Below are 10,759 nucleotides of genomic sequence, written 5' to 3'. Positions count from 1 at the left end.
ACAGTTAAAGAACACAAGGCACCTCCCTCCCTAGGGAGCAGGCACTCAGCACTAGCAGAGCACGACCTCTACCCCTGAACATCCACTCTCATGGGTCACGTCGCTCAGGCCCCAGGGAAATGCTTCTCCCCCACGGTCGAGTTATGTCCTTGAATCCAGAGGAGACTGTTCAAATGCTCGAAAAACATGTGGGTCCTGCTGCTACTGACATCAGAGAGGGCCTGGCTGCTCGGAAGTGCAGGGAGGATTGAATGGTGGAAGCACTTAAGAGGAAAGACAGATTAATTTATCAAATCCTTCCTCTCAGCAGGAAGGCAATGGAAGTAGCATGCCCCGAGCAGGGCAAACATGCATTTCCTTGCTTCTCGTTGTGGTTCCAGAGGTATGCACACGTCAGCAATGCTACAATCGTATGTGGCAGCCGAGGAGCGTTTTCCAGCATAAATAATTCATAATTCTCCCACATTTGCATATGTGCAGGTCAAGACGGAACCCACACGAAGCATGAGACTGATTCTTTACCTTGGCAATAGACAGCTGGGGAACCACGGCAGGATTTTACTTTCTCAAAAATTTTTACTAAGAGTGAATGAGATTTTCAAAACGTAAAAATTCAGCTTTACTTAAATATTTTACTTAAATTTTTGTATTAGATAAAATGCATTAGTTTTACCATTGGTTACATTTGCCTTTTAATTTTAATAGATAATTTTGAATATGTGAAAGAAAAATAACTTGCTAAAAAGTTGTATGAAATGCAATGTTTTGCTCTTTTATAATTTTTTTACATTTTTTAATGTTCATTAATTTTGAGAGAGAGAGACAGAGCACGAGTGGGGGAGGGGCAGAGAGAGAGGGAGACACAAGATCCAAAGCAGGCTCCAGGCTCTGAGCTGTCAGCACAGAGCCCGATGTGGGGCTTGAACTCATCGAACCATGAGATCATGACCTGAGCCAAAGTCGGATGCTCAACTAACTGGGCCACCCAGGCACCCCTAATTTGCATTTTTAAATTAAAATACACTTTTTTTTTTTTTTTTTTTTTTTTTTTTTTACTGCTTCAGTTACCAGTGGCTTAAAATATTTTTATCTCTCAGTTTTGTGGATTGACTGGCTCAGTGGTCCCTTGGCGGCCAGGGGGAGGGGTCTCTCACATGGTTGCAGGTCAAGAGTCAGATGCAGGTTCAGCTGGGCTGTACATCCAAGATGGCAGCATCTTGACTCTCATATCTGATCTCAGCTGGGATGACCAGAACAGGTAGAGTCTGACAGACTGTATTGCTTTCTCCTGTAAACTTTCCACACAGCTAGCTTAGCCTCCTCATAGCATCTGAGTCTCAAAGGAATCAGACTGCTTACATGATGGCTGGCTTGTTCCAGAGCGAGCATTCTAAGAAACCCAGGTGGAAGCCAAAAGGCTCCCTATGACCTGTCCTCAGAAGTCACATGACATCACTGTCACTGCTTTCTTTCTATTAGCCAAAGTCACAGGAACAGCCTAGATTCCAGAAAGAGGACAGCACAAGATCATGAATACTAGGAGAGGTGGTTCACTGGGGGGCTAGCTTTGAAGACTAGCTACCACGGGCTGCCCTCTAGCACTTCAAAGAATCATGTTCCTCACACATTTGAATACAGTCATCCTCAGAACCCCCACAGTCTCATCTGTGACATTATCAGGCTTACACTTCAGATCCAGAACTTCAGCATCTCCATCAGGTCTGGAGAAGAGGAAGCCCCTCAGGTGTGGATGCTTGGAGATGACTCCTCCTGACTTGAAGTTCTGTGAAAAAAAGAGACAAGTTATCTTAACCCCAACAAATGATAAGGAGGTAGACACAGGGTAAATGATATAGATACTCTCATTCAAAAAGGAGAGGGGCACCTGGATGGCTCAGTAGTTTAAGTGTCCGACTCTTGATTTCAGCTTAGGTCATGATCTCACAATTCGTGAGTTTGAGCCTCGCATCAAGTTCTGTGCTGACAGTGCGGAGCCTGCTTGGGATTCTCTGTCTCCCTCTCTCTCTGCCCCTCCCCCCCTTCTCAAAAATAAATAAATAAACGTTTAAAAAAAGGGGGGGGGGAACTTGTATGGAACAATTCTGAAATCAAGCCAATTCCTTAATTAGATCCTAGTCCTATTCTCTGGGAGTGGGTGTCTGTGGCTCTCAGTTCCATACTCTGAATTATCCTTCTTTTTCTAGAAGAAATAGTCAGTGTTTGTAACCACATTGATTTCTCAGCCTGTTTCTTGCCCATAAAAAATGACTCTTCATTTTGAACTCTGTCCCTTTCAATCCAAGCTGAAAAAAAAATTTTTTAACATGTGGGTTTATTATATATCAAATTAAAACCTACTCCATTAAAGAAAAAGCTCCTCTCACCTTAAGCCCCGCTTAAGCTTGCTATGAGATTCTCAATCCCATTGTCCAGCAGAGAGGATCTAAGAGATACACTCTTAACATTCTTAGAAGTCCTGTTGTGTACCCAAAGGGTCTAAACACATGCCCTTAAATATTTCCGAGCTCTTCACAAAGGTATTACAGCCACACCTTTCACTATACCTGAGACCACACTTTACTGGCAGCACCCAGGATTTTCTTTGCCCTGAGGCGAATCCTTGCTTTTTGAGCTTTTTGCTGGATAGAATACAGACCTGACCTCCTTAGATTTACTAATTCTGCTCCAAAACTTCTTTAGTTCATCTCAATCTTCTCCTATTTTATCAGAGCCAGCTGAAAGAAGCCAATTAGCACTTTGAACATTTTGCTTGGAACTGGCCTTAGACGTTTCACAAATTCATAGTCACCCTTTCTGTTTTCTCCATTACTGTAGGGGATGGTCTCACATATTTCTGCCAGTGAATAGCTTCCGTCCCCTTTTCTATGTTTCAAGACTTCAGTTTCTCCCTAAGTTTCTTCAGCTTCTGCCCCCCAACTGTCCCAAAGAAAATGCCATGGGTTTTAAATTTTTGTTACAACACTCACTTCCAACACTGTGGTAGTTGGTCTCCAAAGAAGGCCCCAGGGAACAAACCTCCCGGTATTTATGTGGTCTGTGGACCCTGTGTGGTCCCCCCGCCCACTGAAGCTGGGCAGTGACTCATGCTAACACATGGAACACAGTGGGTATATGTTGCGTACATTTTGGATGTAGACTTTAAGAGGACTGGAAGCTTCCTCTTTCTCCTTTTTGGAATACTCACTTCTGTGAGTTCTGCTACCATGTGGGAAGCACAGCCACTACTAGAGAGACCGTGTGGACGGAGAAAGACCAAAAGATCATATGAAAAGGAGGAAAGAACCAGCCATCCCAGCACCTCAGTTGAGCCTCTTGATGACTCCAGCCCCAGCCACCAGCTAGCCACAACTCCACGAGAATTTCCAAGCAAAGCAGCAGAGGAAATGCTCAGCTAAGTCTGGTAGACCCACAGAACCATGAGAGATAATAAAATTATCTTTAATATTGCTTTAAACCACTAAACTTTGGAGTGTTTTGTTACATGGCAATAGCTTACTAAAACAACTGAATACAATCACATTTTGTTTCTAATCCTTTAGGTCATTACTGTTCACTAGAACACAAATTATGAGTTCTCTATTACAAAAGCATGATGACTGGGGCACCTGGGTGGCTCAGTTGATTGAGCATCCGACTTCTGCTCAGGTCATGATCTCGTGGTTGGTGAGTTTGAGTCCTGCGTCAGGCTCTGTGCCAATGGCTCAGAGTCTGGAACCTGCTTTGGATTCTGTGTCTCCCTCTCTCTCTGCCCCTCCCCTGCTCATATACTATCTCTCTCTCTCTCTCTCTCTCTCTCTCTCTCTCTCTCACACACACACACAAAAATACATAAAAACATTTAAAAATTTTAATAAAAAAATTTTTTTAATAAATAAAAGCATGACTGATTTTGCTGAAATTAAGGCAATAAAATGAATTTCAAAGAATAAATACATGCTAATTTATGAATTATAAATGTCTTTGTTTGTATTCTTCATCCAAACATCACTGGCCCATGAACAGAGCCCCTAATGTATATCAGCAATAATTCAGTTTGGTGGTCTTCAGCATTTTGCAAACTTTCAGTCATATAAAAATAATAACTATACATGCATTTTTAAAAATTTTTTTGTTTATTTATTTTTGAGATAGAGACAGAGCATGAGCAGGGAAGGGGCAGAGAGAGAGAGAGAGACACAGAATCTGAAGCAGGCTCCAGGCTCTGAGCTGTCGGCACAGAGCCCAACGCGGGGCTCATGACCTGAGACTAAGTCGGACACTCAACCGACTGAGCCACACAGGCCCCCTATGTATTTTTAATTTTATCATTTTGAAGGTAAACTCATCAAGGCTGAAGGGTAGAACATACTTTAATGAACAGTTTGTTAGCTTGACTTACAACTTTTGACTATTTAGACATATGGTCTGTGGGCCTCCACTTATACCCTTCCCCCAGGAGTGGAAATCACCAGAACAATGTAACAGGTGCCTGACCAAGGGGGGAGCCAGAGGTACTGCAATAGCCAGAAGAGAATTTGGGCCAGAAGGAACACCTGAGCAACTACCTCAAAAAGACCAGAGAGGAGCATGGGAGTGGAGTGGGTCCTGAGAAGCCAACCTGTCCCATCTGCAGAGCCAATACTGCTCCCCTGGCCAAATCTGAATGGTCTGACCTGGCCTGGGACCAGGTACGGGAATACCACAGAGCCAAACCCCTCCCCAGAGTTATCTTAAAACCTGACCTGTTCTGGAGAGCATCACATCCTTCCAAGGCCCTCAGGTCCGGGCCCAGGGCCTCGTGCTAGGCCAGGAGGGAGCCATAGTCAAAAGGAGTCAGAGTTTGCTACTAGTGAGTACCTGAGATCCATGCTTTTTACATCCAATCATTTTTACATTTGCAAATGTCTTCCTTTCCCCCCCAGTTTCCTTCTATGCACCATACCGAAAAACCCTCATCTTTTCTTTGCCAACTTCAGGTGAAATGGATCTGTCCCCATTTTGGTCAAAAGTGTCATGTGGGGAGAAGAGAATGGAGGACAACGAGGTAGAGTAGAGCAGGTGGTAGTAGCTACAGGCCTTCTTGAAGGCCAGGAGAGCTAGACACGTGTGTGGCCCGGATCACACGTATGTCTCAATTCTGCAGGACTGTGCAGTAGATGATCGGTTCCCAAGACTGCACATGTCTGGGGCCTGTGTACAGCTCTCTACCTGCCTGGGCTCTCCTTACTGGTATAGGGGGTCCCTGGGCATGAGACTCTCAGAAATTTCAAGGGGAGCAGTTGGGGAGGATGGCTGACCATACGCTGGAGGACCAGGCTCACAGCTCTAGTGTGGAGGGGGCATTGCCTGGTTTTGAGTCCTTGCTCTGCCCTTTTCTAATCTAGAGGCCTTAGGCAAATTACTTAATCCCTTTGTTCCTTAGTCTCCTAATCAATAAAATGGGAAGATGATGATGATGATGATGATGATGACGACGATGATGGTGGTGATGCTGATGATGGTGGTAATAGTGATGATAGTGTCTGCACCACTGGGCTGCTAAGAGGATTAAATGAGTAACACAGGTAAAGTGCTGAGAACAGAGCCTGGCACACAGAAAGTGCCAATGTTAATGGTTGCCAACAGAGAAAACATTCCAGGAGAAACATGGGGTAAATGTAGACTTTTGTGAGGATTGTTTCTCAGTTAAATGCAGATATATTAAGGTGTACTCAGATCTCTACAGGCCAAAAGTCTTCGTGTGGTTCAGAGCCAGTGCCCTGGCCAGGTACAGAGGTGTCTTACACACAACAGCCAAAATATTTTTTCAAAGGTCTCCTTGGGTTCAGATTAAAATTGTAGTCAGCCACCCAAGGCAAGGAAATGTGACTTTGGATGCCAATGACTCTGGTTTGTCCTGGATTTCTGTAACTTGAACACTGAGGAAACCTTTGTCTTGTCCCCCGTGGAGCCTTATTCTATGACATACTGAACGCTGAACTTGGAGTTAAGACTTAATGTTGAAGATTTGCAGGGCAACCTCAGGCACATCCCTTCCCATCTCAGAGACTCAGTTTCTAGCCTATAAAATGAGGGAACTGGACTAGACACTCAAAGTCCCTAGGTCTCTCTAACATTCTGAGACAATGATTCCTCACCACCTGCCCAAGCCTGGTCCTGGACCAAAGCCCACATCTGGCACAGCATCCACTCAGCAAGGAGCCAAGGAAAGCCATAAAGGTGGCTCCTTGCCCTCCTTGCCCTCCCCTTTGCAGAGAGCTCTCCCCCAGGCCTAGGAAGCTAAGAGACTTCCCATTTGGACCCACCTCAAAGCCTCCAGTGGGGGGCACCTGTCTCTGGGATGGAGGTGAGGAACAAGAACAAGGCTTGGGCAAGCACAAGGAATTAAGACCATGGTCCAGGCAGTATCCTGCACTCACCAAGGACAAGGGGGCGGAAAGAGGCCAGGGGTCCTGAGATCTCAGGAAAAGCCAAAATGTGATTTAGCCCCTGGAGGTGAAGGTAAGTCCGGCCTCCTCCCTCAAACCACCCTGAGTCCCCCACATGGGGTGGGGGCTGTGAACCCAACATCCACTATAGCTGGTGCATTATTGGAGTCATTTGAAAGCTCACTCCCTGAGAATTATCAAATTAGGCCATTGACTCAGAAGGCTAGAAGGTTCTGCAAGGTTCAGAGCCATGGTTGAGCATGCATGTTGCAGGGATCCCATGCCTTGTGATGTGTCTTATGAGTATGGCAGTGCATCTACCTACATGCAGAGGTTTCTTCACATCTGTGGGAAGGTCTGTGATTGCGCCTAGGGCATCTGTGCGAAAGATGGCAGAATAGCAGGCAGTTATGTGTGCAGGCTCTGAGGCCGGACTTTCTAGGCTTGAATCCCAAGTTTACCAACTACTAGCCATGTGACCTTGAGCTGTCACCTCTGTGTGACCCAATTCACCTATCTGTTAATTGGGATGAATGACAATACTCACTCGTGAGGTTGTTGTAAGGATTCAATTGCTTAACCCTCTTGTATAGTGCAAGAACAATAGCTATTGTATTCAACAATACCTATTGAGATTCAAGTGCTTCCATGTAAATATTTACAGGTGTCTACATGTCTTTGAATATGCGAATGTACACACCTGGGTGTCTGTGTCTCTCTAGGTATGTTTAAGAGAACTTTTGGTGGTGCCCTGGATGGTAATGGCAGCTGGCATTTATTGCCTGCTTACTGGGTCAGGCACTGCTCTGAGAGTTCTACAGGTATTCACGTGGAAACACACATGAATATGAGCAGCTGAGTATGTGTCCAGCCACATGTGCCAGTGAGTACCTGTGAGTGTGGCCAATCAGCCCTGCCCGGTAAGTCCCCTTCCTGAGTAAGCTGTGTGAATGATGAAGGCTCACACCATGGTCTGCCTGCCCACGGCACTGAAGGAGGACAGTGAATTATACCCACCACCCACCCCCCTTTCCCAGGCTCCTAGTTAGCTTGAATTACCATCTCTTCTTTCCTCCAACAGGAGAGGGCAAATGGGGGGCCTGGAGAGGAGCTCACCACTCACAGCCTTCAACTCATCCTACTCCAGCCCTGGTCTTGCCTTGGTCCCGGGAAGCTCAGGAAGGATTCCCACTGGGTTGGGCCATCTTTTCACAGTGTGTGCCTCTTTCTGCTGAGTGGAATCTACTTCTGACTCGCTATGTATCCTCCCTGGAAGGAAATCTAACACAGGCAAGATAGTGAATCCTCCCTGTTGAGAAAGCCTTCACATTTTACCTGTCATATTTCCTTTGGTTCCATTGTCCAATGTTAGTAACATTTCAAGCATACAAGGACATTTGAAAATGTATGAATGTGCTTTTCTTTCTTGCCCTGTGAGTTCATGACTTGGCCTGAGGCATCCATCTCTGCCTGAAGAGAGACTAAGATGAAGGTTTGATGTAGACAGAATGAGCAGAAGAAAAAATGCTGTAATGTTTGGCATCTGACAGGAAAAATATGATTATGTTAGGTCAAAAGTCTTCTAAACCAGGCTGTTCTCTTAAGAGCATATTTTCTGGATTCCTTTCTTCATCTCTTCTTGGGTGTGACCATGGCGTTTTATGGAACAGATGCCCAGGCAAGAGAAGAAAGGGCTTTTTGGTCCACTCCTTCCTGCCCAGGGGACAGCAGGAAGGCACCAGGAGGAAAGAACAAGGGGAGTTAAGCAGTCCGGTCTGGCTTTGCTCCAGAGAAGGAACCCCAGTGAGGGCCCCTGTCCCAGTCTCCCTTTGGAACTCTGGGAAGACTAACAGGGGCTAGACTAGGAGTTATATAAACTCAGCTTCAAGTGCCATCATTGGCTAGAGGGCAGACAAGTGACCTTGTCGGGAACCCAGAGGACGCCACACTCCGGGCAACTCCTTGCTGCCACTAAATGTCACGTAAGCTGCCCTAGTATGTCCATACCCCTTGACACCATGTTAGTGAGAGAAGCAAGGGAAGACAGGCTGAGAACTGAGCCCTTGCTCCAAGAGAAACAAAACATCTCTGGGGCACCTGAGTGGCTCAGTCAGTTAAGCGTCCGACTTCGGCTCAGGCCGTGATCTCATGGTTCATGAGTTCGAGCCCCGCATCGGGCTCTGTGCTGACACAGAATCTCTGCTTCATATTCTGTGTCTCATTCTCTCTCTGCCCCTCCCCGACTTGCACGTGCTCTCTCTCTGTCTCTCAATCAATCAATCAATCAATAATGTAAAAACAAAAAACATCACTGAACAGGACACGCTAAACCATCAGGTCCTGTGATGTTAAAATTGAGTTGAATATTTTGTTGTTTTTCTCACTAATCTTCAGGTAGGGGTTGGGAGAAAGGCCACATTCATTAGAGATGAATAAATAAATTACTTCTTTTCTGCACAGATGAACTGAAATGTGTTAAATTTTCAACCCGTTGGCACACACAAAAATAGAGGACTCACCCACCTCTGCCCCCGCTAAAATGCCAGCTGGCCTTTCTGGCTAAAGACAAAAACCCGGCAGAGGACAAGTCCTTGCCTCTGGATCCTAAATTGCCACCTCCAGGCAGTGTGGAACGGGTCGTGGCAGAGCAAGACAAGGTTTCCCTTCAGCCTTCTTAGGCTCATGCACACCAGGTCTCCTCCTCCTGGCTTGTCTGTGCTGTTTTGAAGGAAAAGAACAAGATCTTAATTCTCTTTCCAGGCCCTTCCTGTCCGGGGCATTCAGGCTCTCAGCCCTGGCCAGTGTCTCAGAGGCCACTCAGATCCCTAACCCCCACCTCCCCATGGGAGGTGGGACTGTGGGGTGTGAACTAAGTGAGGTCCAAGGTCTTACACACCAGTGTCTGGGAGGAGAGGCCCGTGAGTGACCAGCACAGGGGGAGGGCAATGCTGCCACCTGCTGGAGCCCTGGGGAGAGACAGCTGTGGAGCTGTGTTCCACGGGCCTGGGGTGGAACCACTTCAGAATCTTGCACTCAGATGATTCACTTTCCTTTTTCCAGAACAGTGTCCTACCTATTCCCTCATTTGGTCACTTGGTTTGTAGGTTGGAACAGGATCACCATCTCATTTTATGGATGAGGAAACTCATGCCCTAGAAAGAGCGGCATGCCATGTGAAGTCACATGATGGGAGGGGAGGGGGCTTAAAGGCAACATTTGGAATATCTGGAACGGGAGAGGCCCCTCTATGAATGAGGTTGACTGGGCCATCTCCAAGATCCAGGGAGATGGTGTAAGGGAGGGAGGGGGCATCTACATCTTCCTTCTGGGACCGATGCACAAGGCAGTAATGACACTCCTACAGTTGGCTCAGGGCCTGACACATGCCCACAATGATTTTGTTTCCTAAGGATTCAAACACACATTACCACACGGACCATTTCGGCTACTGTGGCTCCAAATTCTGAAATGTCAAGGGCAGGAAGGCTACCAGGGCAACCTTGACCAATGCCTGTCTTGATTAACTGGGCTCCTCCATCCCCCAGAAGGTCCACTCCCCAGGGCCCACCTTGGTCCCTATTCAGAGTTCTCAGTCTATGTCCTCCTTGGTTCCCAAGTCTCCAGGGTCTAGATTCCAGCTCTGCCCCACAGTCTGATGGGCAGGACTCCTCAAGTCACAGGCTGTCCTCCAGAATTGCCCACATTCCACTCCCCTATGCCCAGGGACCAGCCGACAAGGGCACTCAGACAGTGACCACAGTCTGCCCCCTCCCAAGTCCCCATGGCAGAGTCAGCTCTTCCAGACCCTCTTCTCCAGCAGGAAAGTCCACTTCCAGAGGCTGGTCCCTCCCAGCCTGCTTGTCCCACCATGAAAAACTGTCAGATGGGGAGGTGACGGACGGTCCAGAGCCAGGACTGGGGTCTGAGGCCATTTGGCCTCCAAAGGCGCCATCCTCAGGCAGCTAAGCCAGCCCTGGGTTCTGTCTCATAATCACGTCACTAAAAGAAACATCTCTGAGGAGGGTCAGAGAGCAAACTGGAAAGCCATGAGAAAGAACTGAAGAAAAAGACTAACTCATCTCAGGATGGGCACTGACTTTCCATGCACAGAATCGATCATACAGGGAAAGACCTGACTTAACAAAAAGTTGCAACTTCTCAAAAAAGTTCTCAAAATTCGGGGGTGGGGAGTGGAGAGAGTTTTTGCAACAATCAGGGTGACACCTTAACACGTTTTGTCCACAAATTGTCCTTCACTGTCCTTGCTGTTTTTCTGTTGGTAAACATCAGGTTGTTTGTTTATACATGAAACAGGAAAAGGTTACTTATTT

At 46.8% G+C, this 10,759-nt stretch overlaps 1 long non-coding RNA gene across 2 annotated transcripts in view; it reads right to left on the bottom strand.

Moving 5' to 3' along the window:
- Positions 1–1,017: 1,017 nt before the first annotated feature.
- Positions 1,018–10,759, bottom strand: part of LOC105260434 — a 30,724-nt gene continuing 20,982 nt past the window's right edge. Inside the window, exon 3 of one of the 2 annotated variants that reach the window (XR_002154781.3) lies at positions 1,018–1,783. This is a non-coding gene — a long non-coding RNA (uncharacterized LOC105260434). Of the gene's footprint in view, positions 1,784–8,665; positions 9,147–10,759 lie in introns of those variants that run through there. The other variant, XR_002154782.3, reaches the window with a different exon arrangement.

This window comes from Felis catus, chromosome A3, assembly GCF_018350175.1.
Source record: "Felis catus isolate Fca126 chromosome A3, F.catus_Fca126_mat1.0, whole genome shotgun sequence".
NCBI lineage: Eukaryota > Metazoa > Chordata > Mammalia > Carnivora > Felidae > Felis > Felis catus.
The sequence above is the reverse complement of the archived record's forward strand: the minus strand, read 5'-3'. Positions and strand labels throughout refer to the sequence as shown.